General features: G+C 39.9%; 1 pseudogene; it reads left to right on the top strand.

Moving 5' to 3' along the window:
• Positions 1 to 10,906: 10,906 nt before the first annotated feature.
• On the top strand, positions 10,907 to 11,760 carry LOC144374659 (transcription factor GATA-6 pseudogene; annotated as a pseudogene).
• The last annotated feature ends 8,215 nt before the right edge of the window (positions 11,761 to 19,975 follow it).

Raw genomic sequence — 19,975 nt, 5'->3', positions numbered from 1 at the left:
TATTTATTTATTTTTTTAAGATTGGTGATTTGTAGATATCCATAAAGGTGGAATTCACTGTGGCACGTTTACAGATGTACACAGTGCAATTTTGTCAACTGATTTTGAATGACACAAATTTATGAGGAGGAGGATAGGGTGCAATATCATGTTGACTTTGTAGAGACATAGGAACATGTTTAGAAGGAGGCAGAAATAACAGAAGGAGTTCTCATTTTTAACAAAATGGAAAAAATTTAAAAATTTTTTTAAAAAAATTAGTGCATTAGTGCACAAAATGTTTAATCAAGAAGTTTTCTAAATTCAATCTTCTGTGTACATTAGCATATTAAATTATCTGAAAATCTTTGCAGTAAAGACATTTTTTAAAGAAATTTTACCTCACTATTGTGCAAACTCATTGACCATTGGCCATTCTATAAAATGCTCACTTAACCTCTTTATAGGTTATCTTAGAAATCCCTAACTTGCAGTTTCTCTGTGCACATCGACCCCTCTCCATGGCTTGCTCTGTCTCAGTTCCACTTTTTTGTGTCCACCCTTTGACTTTGAGTGCAGTTAGTTATTCATCATTGTGGCTTGAAGTGCAAAGTCCTGGGAAACGTGCCACTCCCTGAGCTGTCCTATTGGTTTTGGACATTGTTCTGAGGAGACCTAAGCCAAAAGGCTGCCCAGGGGTTGACTGAAAGCCACCTGTCATGTACAGCAAACGTCTTTCTTTGGTCATTAAATGCTAAAAAGCTGAAAAGTTTGTAGCAGTGTGTCAGTGGGCCAAGGGCAATCCACTCTTTTGTTTTATGTTTGGATTGTTAAGTGGGCGGATGGAAACTACCATCATGCATGCACAAAGCGAAGGAACTTTTGTGTTAGACATCTAACGTTCAAACCTCCACTCTGGCCAAACACCAGTTTCCTGACACCTAGAAAGATAACTTCTAAGTGTCAGGTTCCTTTCCTGCAACACGAGAATGATACGTATTTCTTACACATTTCTGTGAAGCTTCAAGATAATGTAGAGTGGATTTTTTTTTTTGGAAATTTTTTTTATTTAAAATAAATAGAAAGATATTAAGACATGTATTTGTATATCTTAGTTTCTGTGGGTCAGGAGTTCAGGCACTAGCATGCTATATAAGTCCCCTACAAGTCTGCAGTCAAGGTACTAGGAAGACTGTGGTCTCATTTGAAGGCTCGACTGAGAAAAGCTTCACTTCCGAGCTGCTGTGGTTGCTGGTTTACTTCCTGGCTATCACTTAATGGCTGCCCTCAGTTCCTTGCCATATAGACCATTTCATGTGGTAGCTTATCTCATTAAAGCCAGCAAGGGCAAGTCAACAGACAGAAGTCATAAATCATAAATGACATAATCATGGAAGTGAAATCTCATTACCTTTGTGATGTCTAATTGAGAGAAACAAGTCACAGTTCCACTTCTCAGGATAGAAGATTATACAAGATTAGAATCCCTTCAAAAAAGACCATAACTTGAGGGCCATAATAGAGTCAAATGAAATCAAATCACAAATATTGGGTTTTATTTGTATTTTTGCTTTTTATGCTGTGCTCCCTCCTCTTCCCACATTCCTCTAATTCCATCATCTCCCATTGCTACTCTCAGGTGATCAATTTAAACAAGCTGGTTCATATAATCTGATATTTTTTCTTCAATCAAATACAGAAAGGTAGAATAATTCACAGATGTATATATGAACATATATATGTGTGCATGTACATATTTGTCCATGTTATATATTTAGGGAAATATATAATTTTTCATTTAACAATGAGATTATATTATACCTACCTTTTTGCATCCTGCTTTTTTCACATCATGGGAATTGTTTCATGTCAAGTAATGTAGTACTAAGTTGCATAATGTTCTGTAATATTCTCTGTAGTCAACCATTCCTCTTCTAATCAAAATTCACTTAGCTACCAGGTTTTCAAAACAAACAGTGATGCAATAAATATCCTTGAACATGCATCCTTACCTGCCAATACATTTGTTTCTGTGGGACAGTTTCCCACAATGAAATGTGTGGGTCAATGGATAGTTTTAACTTAATAGATATTGCCAGATTTCTTTCCAAAAAAAAAGCTATAATAATGCACATTTTCACCAGCAATATATTAAAATAGCTCTTTCCTCTGTATCACCACCAGCAGTAGGTGTTATTGCTCTGCTCAGTGCTTGCCAGTCTGATGCGCATAAAGGGATATCTCATTACTTTAATTTGCACTCACTGATGATTGGTAAGGTTGAGTATTTTAATGTTTGTTGGCCATTTGGAATTGCCTTTTTGTACACTGCTTCTATACAGTCTTTGCTAATTTTTCTATTGGGATGCTTGAAAGAGCTCTTTATATAAAATGGATGTTAATCCGTATCAGTTATATTAATATTTTCCTTCAGATTCATCATTGTTCTCTATTCACATATCTGTAGAATATTTTCACATGCAGAGTTTTTAAAAGTTTGTATGGTCCATAAACACATTTTTTTACACAAATGTTAAATAATACATGAGTGTCCTAAATATTCCTTTTCTAATGTACTATGGTTCTATTACTTTTTAAAATTAAATCAATACTCCTTTCAGTATTAGTTTGGGTTTTAGGTAAGATAGAGATTAACTGTGTTTTCTTCTTCAGAGAGAGCTAATTATTTTACCACAATTTTTAAATAATTTATGCCTTTATACTGGTCCAAATATTACTTTTATCATGTATTAGAAACTTATTTCTCCTCAGTTCCAGTTCCAAGGTTTCCAGGATGTTTCACTAATGTGTCTAATTTTATGCCAATACTCTAATGAACTGATCTGGATAGAAAAGTCAGATGATCTTTTATGTGAGTCATTTTCCATTTCTGTTCTTTCTTTGCATGACTTTCTGGCATTATTTTTATCCATATAAATTCAGAATAATTTTATTCAATTTCAAAAGGAAAGGTATAGTGGAACTATAATTGGCATTATGTTAAGTAATATGCTGGTTTTAGAAGAATCAAAACTTTTAGAAAATTTATCGACCATTTAATGCCTTTCTCTTTGTTCAGAATTTGATTTATATCTTTTAATTTTGTAGAAATTTTACTTATAAAGCTTTTTATTACGTTATTATGTTTATTCCTAAGATTTTATTGTTCTCTTTTCTGTCATTATGAGTATAATTTCGGTTCTATTTTAATTTCTAGGCCCTTATTGTCATATCAGCCATTTTTTTCAAGATGTTATCATGTACAATTGTCTTTATCAATCAAAGGAGAACTTTGCTTTTATTTTAATTACAGGCTCATGGGTTTTCTAGGTATAAATAATTTTATCTAACAGATAAACATTTACCATTATTTTGATCATGCTTATATTATTCTAATTTCCTTATGCAAGAATTTTAAGAAAATATTGACTGACAATTGTGTTCTTACTCTTGGTTGAAATTGAAATGGTTTTAGTAATTTGTGATTGAAAATATTGGTAAAATTAGCAAATATTTTTATCCCTATTTTGCTTTCTAAGGAATAGCTAATGACTTTTATAATTTTATTTCCTAGAATAAATGCTACTTCATGGAATATGTTGATACCTTCATGAAATCTATCAGTCTACTTTATTTAAGCCTTTTGCATGTACATTTATAAGAAATGGCATTGATTTTTCTTTTCTGATATCCATTTACTTTAATCAAAAGCACTTCAATGAGATACAATTTATATACTATAAAATTCACCTATTTGCAGCATACAATTCAATGATTTTTAGTAAATTTGCAGTCATACAACTGTGACCACAAAATATCCCTTGTTGGGTGAGATGTGGCTCTTGTGATGGAGTACTGGACTGTGACATGTGAGGCCCTGGGTTCCATCCCCAGCACAGTAGTGGTGGTAACAACAACAATATCCATTGTACCCACAAGTGGCAAATTCCTGCTTTCACCCAAACCTTAGGTTACCATTAATCTGTTTTCTCTGTTTATAGATTTGCTTTCTAGGAACATTTTATATAAATGAATCATATAATATGTGGTTTTTATGTCCTGATTCTTTCATTTGAGATACTATTTTGGGTATGTCATACATTTTGAGGTCATGCATTTTGTAACATATATCATTATTTCACTTTTTTTTTTGTACCAGGGATTGAATCCAGGGGTGCCACACTCCAAGCCCTTTTTATTTTGAGGCAGGGCACAGATAAGCTGCTGAGGCTGTCTTTGAACCTGTGATCCTCATGCCCCAGCCTCCTGAGCCACTGGGATTACACCATGTCCAGCTATTTCACTCCTTCCTTCTAAAAGACATATATTTTAATTTAGAAATTAAAGTTAAAAAGACTTCTTAAAATGACTTGGAATTTTTTTTAATCTTTTTGATGCTCTATAAGTAATTTTATAATATTAAAATTAACTTTTCCTTAAAGAAAAGCTAGGATTTAACTGTGAACCCTTTGGTGAATTCCCCTATCAGATGTGTAATTGTTTTTCTATTGTTTTTCTATTCATCAATCAATTTAGGTTTCTATTTCTTCCTGGATAAACTTTAATAAATTTATGGTTTTCTGAGAAATAATTTATTGTTTTCTAGGATTTCAAATGTTTGCTGTGTATTCTTTTATCTTTCTTACTTGTCCTTAACCAGTGTGTTTGTAACAATACTTCTTTTCTTGTCCTTAACCTTATATTTCACTTCTTCTTCTTTCTCTTTTTTTCCTCTCCCTCTTTCTCTGCTTTCCTTTCCATTTTCTCATAAGGCTCATAATGTAGTTTATGGTCTTTTCACGTAATAGTTTATTTAATTTACGTAATCTTTTTACTAGTTTTAAATGAAGCTTAGCTTTTTTTTCTTTCTTCTAACACATTACAGTGTATATATTGATGGGATACCATGGGATGCCTTGACAAATGCATACATTGCATAATATTGAAATCAGGTACATATACACTCATCTCTTCTTGTGAACAGCTATCATTTCTTTGTGGTGCGAACACTCAATATCTTTTTCTCTAGGATGTGTGTGTGTGTGTGTGTGTGTGTGTGTGTGTGTGTGTGTGTGTGTCAGTATTTACAGCCTGGGGTGCTTAACCCCTAAGCCACTTCCCCAGTCCTTTTGTCAATTTTTATTTACTCTCAGTTACTTAAAGCCTTTCTAAGTTGCTGAATCTGGCTTTGAACTTGAAATCCTCTTGCCTCAGCCTCCTGAACTGCTGGGATTACATGCAAGTGCCACCATGCCTGGCTCTTCTAGCCTTTTTTGAAATATGCATTATTGTTATCAATAGTCACCCTCTCATGCAAAAACCCCCAGAAATTCTCTTATATAACTATGACTTAGTGCCTGTTGAAATACCTTTTCTGTTCCTCCCTCCCATCAGTTCTCCCTAGCTGCTGGTGACCACCCTGTTATTTTCAACTTCTCAGTGATCAACATTTGAGGTTCTTCATATGAATGGGATCAGGCAGTATTTGGCATTTCTTTTTTGTTTTTGATTTTTTCTGGCTAGTGTTTTTGTTTTTGTTGTTGTTGTTGTTTCGTTTGGGTAGTTGTTATTTTGCTGTTCTTTTGATATTCTAATATCATAATCTAAGTAATATCTACTACTTCCATTTTTAATATCTTCATAAATCCACCCTAATGTAAATTGTGCATTATGCTAAGTTTTCTGGTTTTGGTAAATAGCCTTTTCATTTATTTCTGCATAGTTTTTATTATCAGGTTTGAATTACTCCACACCCTTAGCCCTACTAGCAATACTAGGAGTTGAACCCAAGGAGAATTTATTGCTGAGCTATAGCCTCAGTTCTTTTCATTTTTAATTCTTAATTAAATGCTTAATCACTAAACTTAAATGCTTAATCACTAAACTTCTGAGGCTAGCCTTGAAGGAGCAATCCTCCTGCCTCAGTCTCCAGAATCCCTGGGATTAAAGGCATGTGCTACTACACCTTCATTTTGATTTACTTTTTGATTCAAGGAATACCTATTATTTTTTTTTCACAATTCTAAGCAAAGAGATTATTGTATTAATTTTTTAGGGTTACATTTAATTTCATAGATTTTTAATCACAGAATGTGGTCCATCAAATCTTAAATTTGGCAAGGATTTACTTATTAAATATTATATGGATTCACAAAAATATATGTTATTTCTTTTAAAAATATTAAAGTCTGTTATTAAATAAAATAATTAATTGTATAACTAAATTCCTTCATGTCTTTAGTTATTCCTGCTTGCTGGATTAATTCAAAATAAATATAAGAAATCTTTTGCTATATTGGATACTTAATCAAATTCTCCTTGATTATCTAGTGGATTCATGTAAGATGTATATATTTAGCTGTTGTGTTATTTAGTATGTATGGGTTTATGATAATAGTAACTTCTACATTAGTTGAATCTATTATCATTATATTATGTACATTTCAATTTTTTGTTTTTATTCTTAAACTGCACTTTGATTACATTTATGTTGTAGTTTCTTCTCTCATTTTTGCTCTTACTTGTTTAATATCTCTTTTTATCCTTTATTCCTTAAATTTTAAACACATTTTAAATGCACCTTAAAAAAATAAATGGTGTGCATTAAACCAATATTTCATCCTTTCAGTCACTTCCAATGGAAAAATTTAATCCATTCCCAAATATGTATATTAATTTTATTTCTCCCATCTTTATATCTATTACTTAATGCTTCTGGTGACTTCCTAATATTTGGGGGGAGGAGGGTACTGGGGACTGAACTTAGGCCAACTTGACCACTGAGCCACATCCCCAGCCCTATTTTGTATTTTATTTAGAGACAGGGTCTCACTGTGTGTTAGCCTCTCACTTTTCTGAGGCTGGTTTTGAAATCACAATCCCCCTGCTTCAGCCTCATGAGCTACTGGGATTACAGAAATGCTCCACATTGCCTGGCTTTTCCACCAGTTTGCTAAAGTTGGGATTGATTCCATTTCTCAACTTCTTAATTTGGATATTCCAGTACATTTTCCATATTCTGACTGAAAACCTTTCACTTCCAAAGACTCATAATCAGACTTCCCTAATTTACTAATAAGATTTCAAGTCTTTCCTAAGCCATATATCAATGAAGCTCCACCTCCTTGCCCTTTTTTGAGATGAGTCCTTAGAATACTTCCATCTTCCCTTTCTCCTTTTATTCTTTTCATTGTTCAACCCTCACTCAGATTGTGCCTTTCAAAAATTCCTTTTTCATTCCCTCTCCCACCTCTGATTTCACAGAGCTAATTAACTCAGTTCAGATGCAAGTTATTATAATTTTCATTGCAGATGCTCCTTCTGTTTTAATAAACCACATTAGTACTCTATTTCGTATTACCAGAGAATCTTTCATTGTTCATTTAGATATATGTGTGTACACCACGGTCCATTGCTCACCACATGTTCCTCTCTTCTCCCATTTCTCCTACTTTGAGGTCTCTATTCTAATGGATCTGTTCATTGGAATTGGTCATTGAGTATTTTCTTCTGATGGAATAAGTGATCTACTCTGAATCTTAATGTCTTTGCAACTGTATTTCTTTTGTCCTGACAAACAAATAATAATTTGACTAAGCATTGAGTATTTCCATTCTAGCTCTTTTAAAAATTTTCAAATGTTTTTGTCCCATCACCTAACCTCTGTTCTTACAGATAATAAGAGCGATGACAGTCTGATTATTTTTCATGATAATAGAGTGCATTTTGGCATATTGTACATACAAGAAATATTATTTATTCTAATTGGGATTTGGTTCCTTTTCCATTTTAGGTAATGTTATGGACTACATTGTGCCCCACCCAAAATTTACATATTTAAGTCCTAATCCCAAAGTGATTGCACTTGAAGATAGTGTCATTAAAGGGGTACTTACTTGGAAGTGAGGTCATGAGGCTTAGCCATAATCCAAAAGGACTAGTGTTCCTATAAGAAAAGGAAGAGACACAAGAGATCTTCCTCTCAGCTCATCACCCAGAGGAAAAGAGAGGAGACAACTCAGCAGAGAAGTAGCTGTTACAAAACATGGGAGTCTCACCAGAAATCAACCCTGCTTGTACCTCGTCTGGACTTCAGTCACCAGAACTATGAAAAAATAAATTTCCACCACTTCAGCCATCCAGTCTCAGGTATTCTGCTGTGATGGTCTCTTTTTCTTTTTATTTGAATGTTTATAAGATTGTCCCTTTAGCATTAGAGCTCTAGAATTTTGTCAGGATGAATCTAAGTGTGCATCTTTTTTCATCAACTCTGTCTGGAACTTGTATCATTTTAATTTCTGGATATATCCCTTACCTCCAACCCTCAGGGAATTTTTCTTTTTGATCACTTATTTCTGCTTTTCTTTCTTTTTTTCCCCTTTGTAAAATCCTATTATTTGCATGTTTGGTGAAGGAGATTTATTCTCCAACCCTTTTATCTTTCATCTCAAGGTGTTTGTTTATTTTTAATCTATGATGATTTGAGATATTTCTTCTCACTAATATTCCAGTGAATGGATTTGGGTCTTAGTAATGGCTGACTATTCTCTCAATCATTTAATTTATTGCACTTTATTATTTAAAAAATTATGATTTAAGGTATCTAGACAAGTTTATGAGTATTGTGTTAGAATTCTTTTTACCATTTGTTTTATTCAAGAAATTCTAACTTACCTGACAATTTTCTGCTCTCATTAAATAATTTACCTCTACATGATTGACATCATAATACTCGTACAGTCTTCACTGGAAAATGTCTGATGTCACTCCTATGGCCCAGGAAATCTGTGAATAGGCGTAAAGAACATAATTAAGAAAAAATCATTTTTCTTGGCGTGAAACCAAGAAAGCAGCACAGACACTGCCACGGCCAGGCCAAAAGCATATTTAAGTCCCTCCGTGAGCATAGTGGAGGGATAAGGGAATTAAAGGAACATGCATTTGGGGGGAAGCTGAAGGCTTGTCTGGGTACAGAGCATTTAGAGACCAAGGACATTGCCCAACAAACCTGAAAGATGTGCTGCATGATCTCCCTGTGCAGGGAAAGAAGCTGACATCTCTCAAGGCATCGAGCAGAGGGCAAAGGAAGGAACCATTTTGCAGCCTTGGCAAGGGGGCTGGCAGCCGAGGAAGCCAGTTCTTGGCAAATTCAAGTTTGGCCCAAAACACAGGCCCAATAAACACATACTACACAACATAAAGTGTGCTTAAATGATCAGAAGAAAAGTAAACATGGAGGGAGGTTTACAGAGGGCACAAATGGTCATAGAAACCCACCTGGCTCTATTGCCCCCCCTCAAATTTGATCTCTTGCAGGACCTGCTCAGATAGACACATCTGGCCAAGTTCTCAGTGGGGCTGGAGTGGGAGAGATTGGACTGAACCCAAGACCAGGAAACAAGGGTGTGCAGGTAATGTAGGGGACTGAGAACTGGCTCACCACCACATGAGTGGAACCCAGGGGACATCACTAGGATAAAGTTTTCTAGTATGAAACAGCAAGTACTGGGCACTGGAGGTGTGCTGACGTAAACTCTTCAGACCAACTAGCATTCAGGGAAGAGACTGGAACCTGAATGAATACATTACTGGAAAAAAAGAGAAAATCTCCAAGTAGAGTTTTCTCATAATAGCACAGAATAATACTTATAGAGAGACAAAGTCACCATGAGACCTGTACAAAAATTCCATAAAATTCAACAAAACTAGAAAACCAATGGATGAGCAAAGCTGAGCACATACTGGTATAAATGTGGGAGATGTGAGCAAAAAGTAAGCAGGCAGAGAACAACACAGGCTGTACTGTACATCCTGAATGAAGAAATACATTACACAAGATCTGGAATGTTACTACCTGTTCTTTGGTTTTGCATTATATTCCAAAATAAAAGTACTGTGCTAGCACAGGAGCTTTCTAAATTTCTTATATATGGATAGGATTTAAGCATGAAAATAGATTTTAAAACATAAGTAAATATTGTAGAATTTCAAGCAAAATCAATTTGTAGAGATGGTAAGCATCATTTAGGGAATTTGCATACTCCTTCAGGAGCCCTGGGTCTCTCTCAACGCCCAAAAGCAACCCTCACTGCTGTCCTTCTCCCTGCTCAGTGCATGCCCAAGGAGATAGAAATTATTCTGGAGCAGCTCCAGAGCATGGATGGCCATGGCTTAAAGTGGCTGATTGCAAAATTATTGTAGAGCCAAGGCTGCAGGCGCAGTTGACTTCAGGGTTTTTCCATGGTGAGATCTCTCCACATTGTTTCCCCCCATCCCTTCCTCCTCCTGTTCCTCTTGTTTCCAGAGTGGACCAGGACACCGTAGCTCCTCACAAAAGCAGCAACAGGATTCCTGGCCTATTCCTTGCTTCTCAACCCATAAGCCTTGCATTTCTTCTGGGCTCCCCATGGACCTTTGGTGCTAGCGTCTTTTTCCCTGGGAGTGCCTTGTCCAGCTGAGAAAACCTATTGCTCTTCACTGAGCTCAACCAGAACAAGACCACCAGCAAGCTGTGACAGTCTAGTTGGGATGCCAAGCTGAGCTAGTTTGTACCCTAACAGCCTGAGGACATTTTCCTGATCCTTGTTGCCCTCTCCAGTTAGGGACATGCCGCTTTCAATGGTGCACCTGGCTTCTTCCTACATTTACAGCTACAGTAGCTGCAGCTGCAGAGACGGCCAGTAACTGGTCTATGTACCTAGCACCCACTGCTGTCTTTCTGGCCTATCTTCAATGGGGACCCTGATTGGCCCCAAGTCTCATCCCACAGTCCCCCATAAGGCAGAAGAATCAATGTAGCCAGTGGTTGGGCCAAAGAGCCTGACTTCCCTGGCTAGGCTGAGGTGCACACCTTGGTTCTTCCCCTACTGGCCAAGCCCTTCCATGGCCAATGGCACAATCCTGGAGGCTAAACTGTGGTGGTAAACAGGGGCTCTGGCAGCACGAGAGGCAGTGGCAGGTGCACCCTGGCGCCCATGAGCAGCCAGGAGCACAAGTACAGCTCAGTGTCTATGGCATAGCTCCTGAACCAGACATACCACTATTACCACCACCTATTACCACCACCAATACTGAGTCCATACTCACTCTACATGAGTGCACCACTGATACCTGCCTAGCTCCTGGAGCCCTATTCCAGTTCCTGAGTAACCCAGTGCAGACCTGCTGGAGAACCTGGCAGAGAGCCCCTAGTGTGTGAATTGTAGCTTCTGTGGACATCTGGAGGACACTGGCCATTGCCCGCGCAAAGTTTGTGGTAGCTAATCCATACTAAAAGTCTTTTCAACAAGATTAATGGCCTCAGCTGACCCCTCATCAGCCAGAAGCATGTGCCTTCACCATGAAGGCTTAGACTGTCTGTGCCAACTGGCACACCACAACCACCTTATGGTGCAGAAACCTTCAGGGTGAAACTGTATGCAATGCTTTTGGACTCTACTTGAAACTCATGGGGTGCTTTGATGACTTGATATGAAAAAAAGAAGTTTAAACCAGGAAACAAAGTAAATAAGTAAATAAGTCAAAGACTTGCTCTGCTAATAACAATAAATGCATTTCTGTGACTCCAACTGCCACCTCTTCTAAGAGGATTGCAGCAAAAATATTTCTTCTCCAACGCATCCAACAGCCTCAAGTGCAGGTGCCCCAGTAATGGCTGGTGCAGGAGGGGCACCAACCCAGAACAGCAAGCTCAGGGATTCCAGTCAATATGGGCGGGCTCTACATAGACATCAATCTGGCCTTGCTTGCTGGTGTCGCATCCTCAGAGCAACAGGATTTCAGGTATGCTCTGGCCCTGGCCTGAGTCCCTGCTGCCAGGAGGCAGGGAGAACACCACTGAAGAAGGCCTTGCACCTCTTATGTCTGATTTTGTCTAGTAGCCCCGACAGTGGTCAATGCCAACAGAACATTGCTCCAACGTGTGATTTCTGTGCCTTTGAGTCTGAAAGAGATGTATTTCCCCAGGAGGCTTGCTGAAGAGTAAAAGAAGATGAGGCTCCTCTGGAGAAGGGTCAGTGCAGCAGGAACGTGGCAAGCTCCATCCACCCAGGGCCACCTCCAGTCAGTCTGCCTCTGGGTTGACTCCTGCACTCCTTGCAGAAAATGGGATTGGGACCAGGGACTTGCCTGCTAAGAAAGATGGAGAGAGATCCTATATCCTCAAGTCTTGTGTTTCTTCTGATTGATTCTGGTTATTCCAGAATTTCTGCATATCTGTTCCATAAGCAGATTAACAAGCATTCAGGGAGAAGATCATTGAAGGCCACTTGGGACACATCTTAGAAAATGAGTGAGTTCCTGGAGCTTTTGTAAAAATATTTCTCAGTTTCCAAAACTTCATAGATACTCTAACATACACTGTGATTGGTGTTTCTCAAAGTTCATCTTGCCTGACTGATCAGTTGGAATTTGAACACAGGTAGCAAACAAGATATTTTTCTTCCATGTATACAACATATTTTTTAAAGGGTAATTTTCATTGCAGAAATATTTTTCATATGTTATATTATTTGCATAAGATTTAAGAGTGGTTTTATAATGAATATAAACCTTTTACCTTAATGGTTCTTACAATAATGTAAAAGAAAAATGCTAACTTACACATTGTTATAATTCTTTTATATCTACAACCTTTTCTATATTCCCAATTGTTTAAGAAAACTATTTCAAGAACAAATCTTCTCTCTGGAAAATTGCCATTTTCCATTTGTTAGGAATTTTTATAGAAGAACACCAATATATGCCCTTTCTTTTACTATGGAATATGTTCTGGAAAAATTGCAGCAAACCGTTACTACCTAATGAATAATACTTGTAAATCTTCTAGAATCTGTAAACATATTGTGCAATTCTGTATATCTTGAGTAACCCACAGGTTGGTTTACATTAAATTTTTAAATGGGATGTCATATGGAAAACAATTTCACGAGAGTTTTTAAAATAAAATGAGTATTATTTTTTTCTGTCTGGAAAAAAATGAAGAGTAAGTTTCTTGGCAGTCACTTTTTTATTACTGTGACTCAAATACCTGACAAAAACAATTTAGAGCAGAAAAAGTCATTTTCGTAGTTACAGAAGATTCAGTCCATGGTCAGTTGGTGCCATTGCTCTGGGCCTGAGCAGAGGCACAAGATCATGGCAGAAGGATACATCAAAGGAAAGCTCTCTAGTACATGACAGCAGGAAAGCAGAGAGAGAGAGAGAGAGAGAGAGAGAGAGAGAGAGAGAGAGAGAGAACACAAACTCATAGGGAGTAAATATAGCCACTAAGGACATGCCCCCAGTGACCTCTGACTTCCTGAGTCACATCACCTGCTAGCAGTTACCACATAGTACCTTAGTCATCTCAAATGATTAAGCCATCCGGATTAGTGCCCTGTTAGGACACAGCTCTCATAATCTAATTACTTCACTGTGAGCATTACTGCATTGTCTCCCATGAGCTATGGGAAAACTTATACCCAAGGCATAACACATTTAATTGCCAAACAGTAAGAATTATTTGCCCTATATCTAAGTAGGTTGATCATCACCAATACATACAGGGAGAAATTCTGTCCATCTTTAGCCTGGTGAAACTGCTTTCCAATACTCCTTTGCAAACTCCGTCAGATAGGTACATCCAGGACAGCAACACTTTGGATAATATTTTAAAACAGTTAGGTCCCATCCCAAGTTACACTCCCAAAGCACCATGACTTACTGAATGCAGCAGTCGTTCCTATGCTCACTGGAGCCCTTGAAGCATGGCTGTATTTTTAGTTCATGCTTCTCCAAATATGAGAGTTGTTTGCTATTCAGAGTCCCACACTGCCTTTGTCTTAGGGATGGTGCTGCATCTTCATACTTCACTCCACCATCAATTAATGCTAAAGCACCCAGCACTGGAGCTCTCCCAAGGTTCAAATGCAACAAGCAGTAATGAAACAGCCATGTGGTTCATGGAAGTTAATTGTTCAAACTTAATGGGTCAACAGTGATCTGGCTGGAGGATGGTACAACATCCTCAACAGTGCAATCAAGCATATTGGTGCCTCTTTTCTCCACAAGAAGAGTGTCCTCAGTGCTTACTCTTAGGGTAACTCCACACTTCTTAACTTCCTCTGCAAATTGGTTCAAGCTCACATTGGATGCATTGTGTGTAGTAAGGCAATTTCCTTCTTTCATACAACACTTGAACAAGGCAGTTTTTTAGATCCATTGGAAATAAAGTAAAAAGCACTCAAAGGGGCTAAGAATGAAATTGTAATATCTGAATGAAGAAATGATATCCACTGGAGATCCTCAGTGATTACTTATGAAGGTGGGCATGAAGGGACGTGAAATGCAGTTCCTCTCAAGAAGCAGAAATTCTGCAGTCCAGGAACACTGAGGCAATAGTAAGGAGGAGCAGGCACTGAGGTTCACCCTGTCCAGGCTAGAACTCCTGTGACATGCTCTCTGGGTTCAGTTTGACCCTTCCACATCGAGGTGAAATACTTTTATGGGTCATCCTGTTAGAGTAGAGATGAATTTCTACAGTTCATTTATCTGCATCGATGTCATTATTTTCCTGGCAATAATGTCCACTGACTTTGAGGCACTCATAAACCTGTGAGGAACTGAGGAATAGGTTTGCCCCTTGAAGACTGTGACATCCTCATGCAGCATGCAGTGGTTTCCTAGGGGAGACCACACAGGTGGTGTTGATGTTGGTGGCTGCAAGGCAGGGATTGCTGTATTGTTACTGGGCAGTGGCAGCAGTGATGCTATGAAGCAAATAACACCGACTTGGAAGATGGAGAACCTTGATTCTGGTCCTGGTTTGGCCACCAGATCACTGTGTGGCAATTTCAAAGCCTCTTACTTCTCTGGGCCTTACTTGCCACATCTGGAAATTAATGATTAGATTTGATGGGACCTCCCCAAGCAATAGACAGGATCTGCTCATCACAATGGCAGCAAGACTGAGGGGTTTCCATGCCCGGGAGTGGGAAAAGCACAGGTTGGCTGTATTCCCTTCTTACTCACCCAGGGGGGCTTTGATTTTCAGTAACTTCAATAGGCCGAGAGCAAGGGCAAGGTTTTGGAGAAAACCTCTTTGGGAGAGGGCATAGATCCCTAGACTGTGCAGCCCCAGCCTCCTCATGTCCCTTTAACTCCTCCTCCAGCTAAAACCTTTAGCTTATCCACTTCCTAAAGATCATCACAGAGGCTCCACAACCTTCCCTTTTTAAAAACTCTTGCTGATGGAAAATTCTTCCTCATACCTGCTGCAATTTCAGTCTATTTTCTCTCGTTCAATCCTTACTGGAGATGGAGAACAGCTGGTCGCCATCCTCCATTTAACATCCCCTCCTAAACCAAAATCAGTTATGACATCACCCCTCAGCCTGTTTTTCTTCTGGCATAACATACACCATTCCTTCCGACCTGTCTTCATGGATTCTAACTCTGAAAGCATCGCCGGTCACTGTGGCCCTCACTGAAGGTAGCTCTGCAAGCTCCACATCTTTCTAAAGCTGTGGCATCCAGAGAGCTATAGGGCTCTGTAGCAAGATTGAGAGAGATGGTCAGAGTACAATGAGAACATAGTCCAAGCCCCTGGCTTTATCCATAGAGGGAAACTGAAGGTCAAAAAGGGTAAGTAAATTCAGTGTCCAAGGTCAAGTCTCAGGGATCAGGCTCCAGGCACGAGACATCAAATACTGCCACAAAGCCCTGAGTGGCCACAGTGTGTCCTCAATGTGGGTAACTACCTTTAATTGAAAAGCAAAGAGCCACGGTCTCCCAGTGTGCTGTCTACTCAAACCATCTTCCCAGTCCCACTAGCAGATGTCTGAATTTCTACTACGCACATCTTTGATTTCCATGAAAAATACAAATACTGGACTGGGGGTGTAGCTCAGTGGTAGAACACTTGCTCAGCATGAGTGGGCCCTTGTTTTAATCTCCAGCATCCCAAAATTGTAAAAAATTTAAAAATTTAAAAGATTTCAAATACTTCTCTAATTGGCAATACTGTTCACTGTTCACACCTTAGTATGAATGAGTGGATTTAATGTTTTCCAACTATTGATAGACAAGAAAACAGAGAACAAAGAACCTGGGAGAATGATAGACCAGTGGAGCTGCTTGCTAATGTTTCCAAGGTCAGTCGGGGCTGGGTGTGGGGCTGTGGGAGGACATAGGCCTCAGGAGGGTGGAGCAGCAGAGCCTTGTGCTGGTAGGAATTCCCCAGGCTTTGATATATCTGCCCTGTCTGCCTCACACAGGTCACCTGCAAGGCCCCAGGTACTCTTGCAAGATCTGCAGTAGAACAGAACTTGGTGAAAAGATTACCTCATTGCTCCCACTAGGCTGGATCCTATGAATATTCCACAATTCCTAAAGTATTCTGCTGAACTCTTTTCCCAAGTAAGGTGAGCAGGGCACCTAAAAGCAAATCTCAACCTGATGGTGCCCTTACATGACAGGAAAGAAGAACCAGAGGGAAGGAGGAACAAGCGGTGTAAGAATGAATATGATTATTCAGATACCTGCATCAAGGTGAAAGGAAGGGGCAGAGGAAGGAAGGGGCACGTGAGTATACGGAAGCATGAGTCAGATGAACTATTTGCTTAAAACACTGCCCATAAAATTTTCCTAAGTGAAGAATGTGGGGGACAATAACAGAGTGTGTTGAATACATTGCAGAGCCTAGATTTCAAAACAGCCTTTTGCCCACTTTGAATAAATAGGAGCACATTGTGCTCCAATCTCATCAACTTTCAGGGATGTTCCAGACTGCTTCAAACCTCCAGACACACCCTCCCTGAGGATCAGTGGGGGAGTCAGACGTCCACAAAAGAAAAAGGAAACATTGTGACAGCATTTACCAAAACACCTAACCCAATCAATGTGCTTATTTGATTTCCCCAAAACCACAAAATTAGATTTTAAAAGAGAAGACAAAAAGGCACTTTTCTGATAAAAATTACAATATGTTTTCCATCTTATTCAGGGGACAGTTTTCTTTAACAGCAAAATTGGCACAAAATGACAAGAGCAAATCAGGTTGGCAAAGAGGTTATTTATTAATGTGTGTAGGACAAAAAGACATGACAGAGAGGATGATGAAGACAGAAGGTCGGGAAAGTAGGGATCAGACATTTACTTGCCAGGTAAATTGCACTGGGCTTGGAAAAGCAGGAGATGCAACCTCTCTACCTACACCACAGTGGTCAAATGAGAGAAATCCCAGTTGGGCTAGTTGGGGAAAGGAAAAAAAATGCTAGATTTCTGAATGGTGCTTATATACAGGGTCCTGGCTAAAGCTATCATGTTTGATAAAATGAGAAGTTAATTTCCTGAACATCAGTCGGTCCCTTCATACACAGACAGGCACCCAGCTTCACAAGGAGTTAATCAGCCTGACACCAGCAATTAAATTCTCCAAACTGGATCACAGCAGAGACACAGGATCCTGGTTTTTCACACCCCAACCCACCCAAGGTGAAATGGCAATGATGGTGTTTTATGTTTTGTCAATTATTCTTCAGCTCCTATATATATATATGTATTTCTTTAGCGTAAGTTGTTATTTTAATGATCTCTGTTCCAAATGGAGAAATACAAGGAAAAGGAATGAGGAGGAGGAGAGGGAGAAAAAGCAAGTGCGCCAGCGTGTCCCACTTGTACTTTTCAAAGCTCCCTCTGCTCCCACCCCCCAGCCCAGCCTTTTTCCTCAGTGCATGAGTCACCGCTCAGGAGCTGTTTTAAATGCCTTACTTTTAATGTTCTCTATCACTGTAGAAATCCAGCAGATCAGCATCACTTGAAGGGATCACTGGTTCGGCTCCTGCTTCCTGGTCCTAGACACCCCTCAAACTCAAAAGCATTTTCTAATTTATTACTGTCTTCATGAAAACCAAGGGGTCTGCCATCAAGACCACCGTGGGCTAGTGTTGCCTCTTCTGGGCTCCCTGGGGGTCGCATGCCCTAGAAAGACCACAGAGGATGAAGTCCTTGACCAAATGTTAGTTTCCACTCCAGGTCCCCAGAACACAAAGGAATCACACTGTGCAGGCCTGCAAGTTGGTTTTGTTTACTGTCAGACAGCATGTGCAGAAGAGAAAGCTGAGTGCATCCTGACCCACAACAAAAAGTCAGACAGCTATTTTTTCAAACCATTGTGAAAACAGGAGCTGTGTGAGCAAACGCAGGAAAGAAGTTCAAACCCAAGTGCATCACCTTCTCCCTCACAGGGACACCACTTCCTAAAGGTTCTCTTTCCTAACATCTCCCACTGGCAGAAGCTGGAGAAAAAGAGTTTTCCACAGGACCCAAAGTAGGTCTCAGAGCAAGGGAGGCCCTTATGGTTCTACAATGTAGAATGCTCAGAGATGATGCTGGACTGAACCACTACCTGCCATGGTGAGCTTTTCTACTTGAAGAGCAGTTATTAGCAACAGTATGGATGGTGACTTCAGCACCATCTTTCTGCACCTGCGTACCTAAACAACCTACGCACCCATAAAGAGGCAGCCCTGAACCACTTGTTCCTCCCATCAGCCTCAGCTCACAGAGCTGTCAGGATGCTCAAGGATGGACACTTCTCTGGTAAGGGTGTAAGCCACACATGGGATAAAATTTAGCTCCATCCCCATTTTGGGGGGACACACCAAACCTGGAAAGTCTGTCAGAGTTTCCCGGAGCTAATCAATGAAGCGATTCTCCTCCTCTGACAAAGATTGTGTTGGTTTCTCACCAAGTTGTGTGACACGCAGATGCTCACCAGGTCAAACAGGACAGGCCCCCAGACCCCAGGAAATGTATCTTCTCATGGAATAAAATGAATGGAGACAGAGTGGGCAAGGAGCAGAAGTGAGAAGGAGACAGAAGTTTGAGAAAAGACTGAACTTGAAGGTCACAATAGTTTGGGGAAGGCAGGTCAAGGTAATGTAGACGGGGTAGACCCTATGGCAGAACACCCAACCAACCAATCACATTTATCAGAACCATCCTTCCAATGATATGTCACAGAATCGTCCGTGGTGGGGGGCGGGGGTCAGAAAACTGCACATCCTGGGGTCTAGCTTCCTTCACCCAGCGAACTGGAGTCTACACCTGAATCCTGCAGGCTCCCTAGCCCAAGATCAGACCGATTCCCACAGATCTGAGTGCAGCTAATTAAGAGTAGTAAACAAGCCCAGTTCTTGACAGCGCAGAAGTTTTCCAAATTGTCAGCTTGTTTTCCTCCCAACAAAAGACAGTGGATTCCTACCTTTGTCACATTTCCTCCCCTAAACTTTTCTTTCTGCAATCCCTGCGCCTCTGCTAAACTGCAAGCCACTGAGAACCGACATGCAGGAGCGCCCCCCCCACCCCATGCAGACAGAGGTACCTTTTCCGCGGAGCAGAGGGGCTGCTGCCTAGAGGCTTGCTGCCCTGCCAAGTGGTGGAAGGATGCTCTAGGGATGGAGCAAGCTGAGGATTAAGCGTTCCTGTCTCTGCAGCCAGAACTTTCAGCAGCTCAGACCAACTGTGCTAGGGATGCACTTAGCAATTATCTGCTGGTACCGACGCCCCGCCCTCTGCTCTTGTGATTGGCTCTCCAGTCCCGGGCAGGACTGCATTGGTCTCAGCCAACCTCACTCATTGCTTTGGTTGCTACTATTATCTAAGCCATCAAAGGAAATAATTCCATGTTTCATTGACAACCTGTAAGGCTCTCTCTGGCCTGATGTGGGGGCAGAACTGGGAGTCCAGTGGAGAGATGGGAGGAGAGTAGGAAAAGGTAGGGGTTGGGGGAGAGAGAGAACTGAGAAGGGGGGTGGATTGGGCAGAGAGAGAGGAGGAGAGAGACAGAGAGGGAGGGAGAGAGGTGGAGCTATGAAGCAATCAGATTCTCGCTCTAGCATTTTAACTTCCACAAAACAGCGCTCATAGCAACAATTTTCTGGCCTTATTTTCCCCCTTACTGGTAAATGTTCCTGAGGGCAGAGAGAATTATAACCATGGGGTTTCTGCTGGTGTC

This window comes from Ictidomys tridecemlineatus, unplaced genomic scaffold, assembly GCF_052094955.1.
Source record: "Ictidomys tridecemlineatus isolate mIctTri1 unplaced genomic scaffold, mIctTri1.hap1 Scaffold_808, whole genome shotgun sequence".
Classification (NCBI taxonomy): Eukaryota; Metazoa; Chordata; class Mammalia; order Rodentia; family Sciuridae; genus Ictidomys; species Ictidomys tridecemlineatus.
The sequence above is the reverse complement of the archived record's forward strand: the minus strand, read 5'-3'. Positions and strand labels throughout refer to the sequence as shown.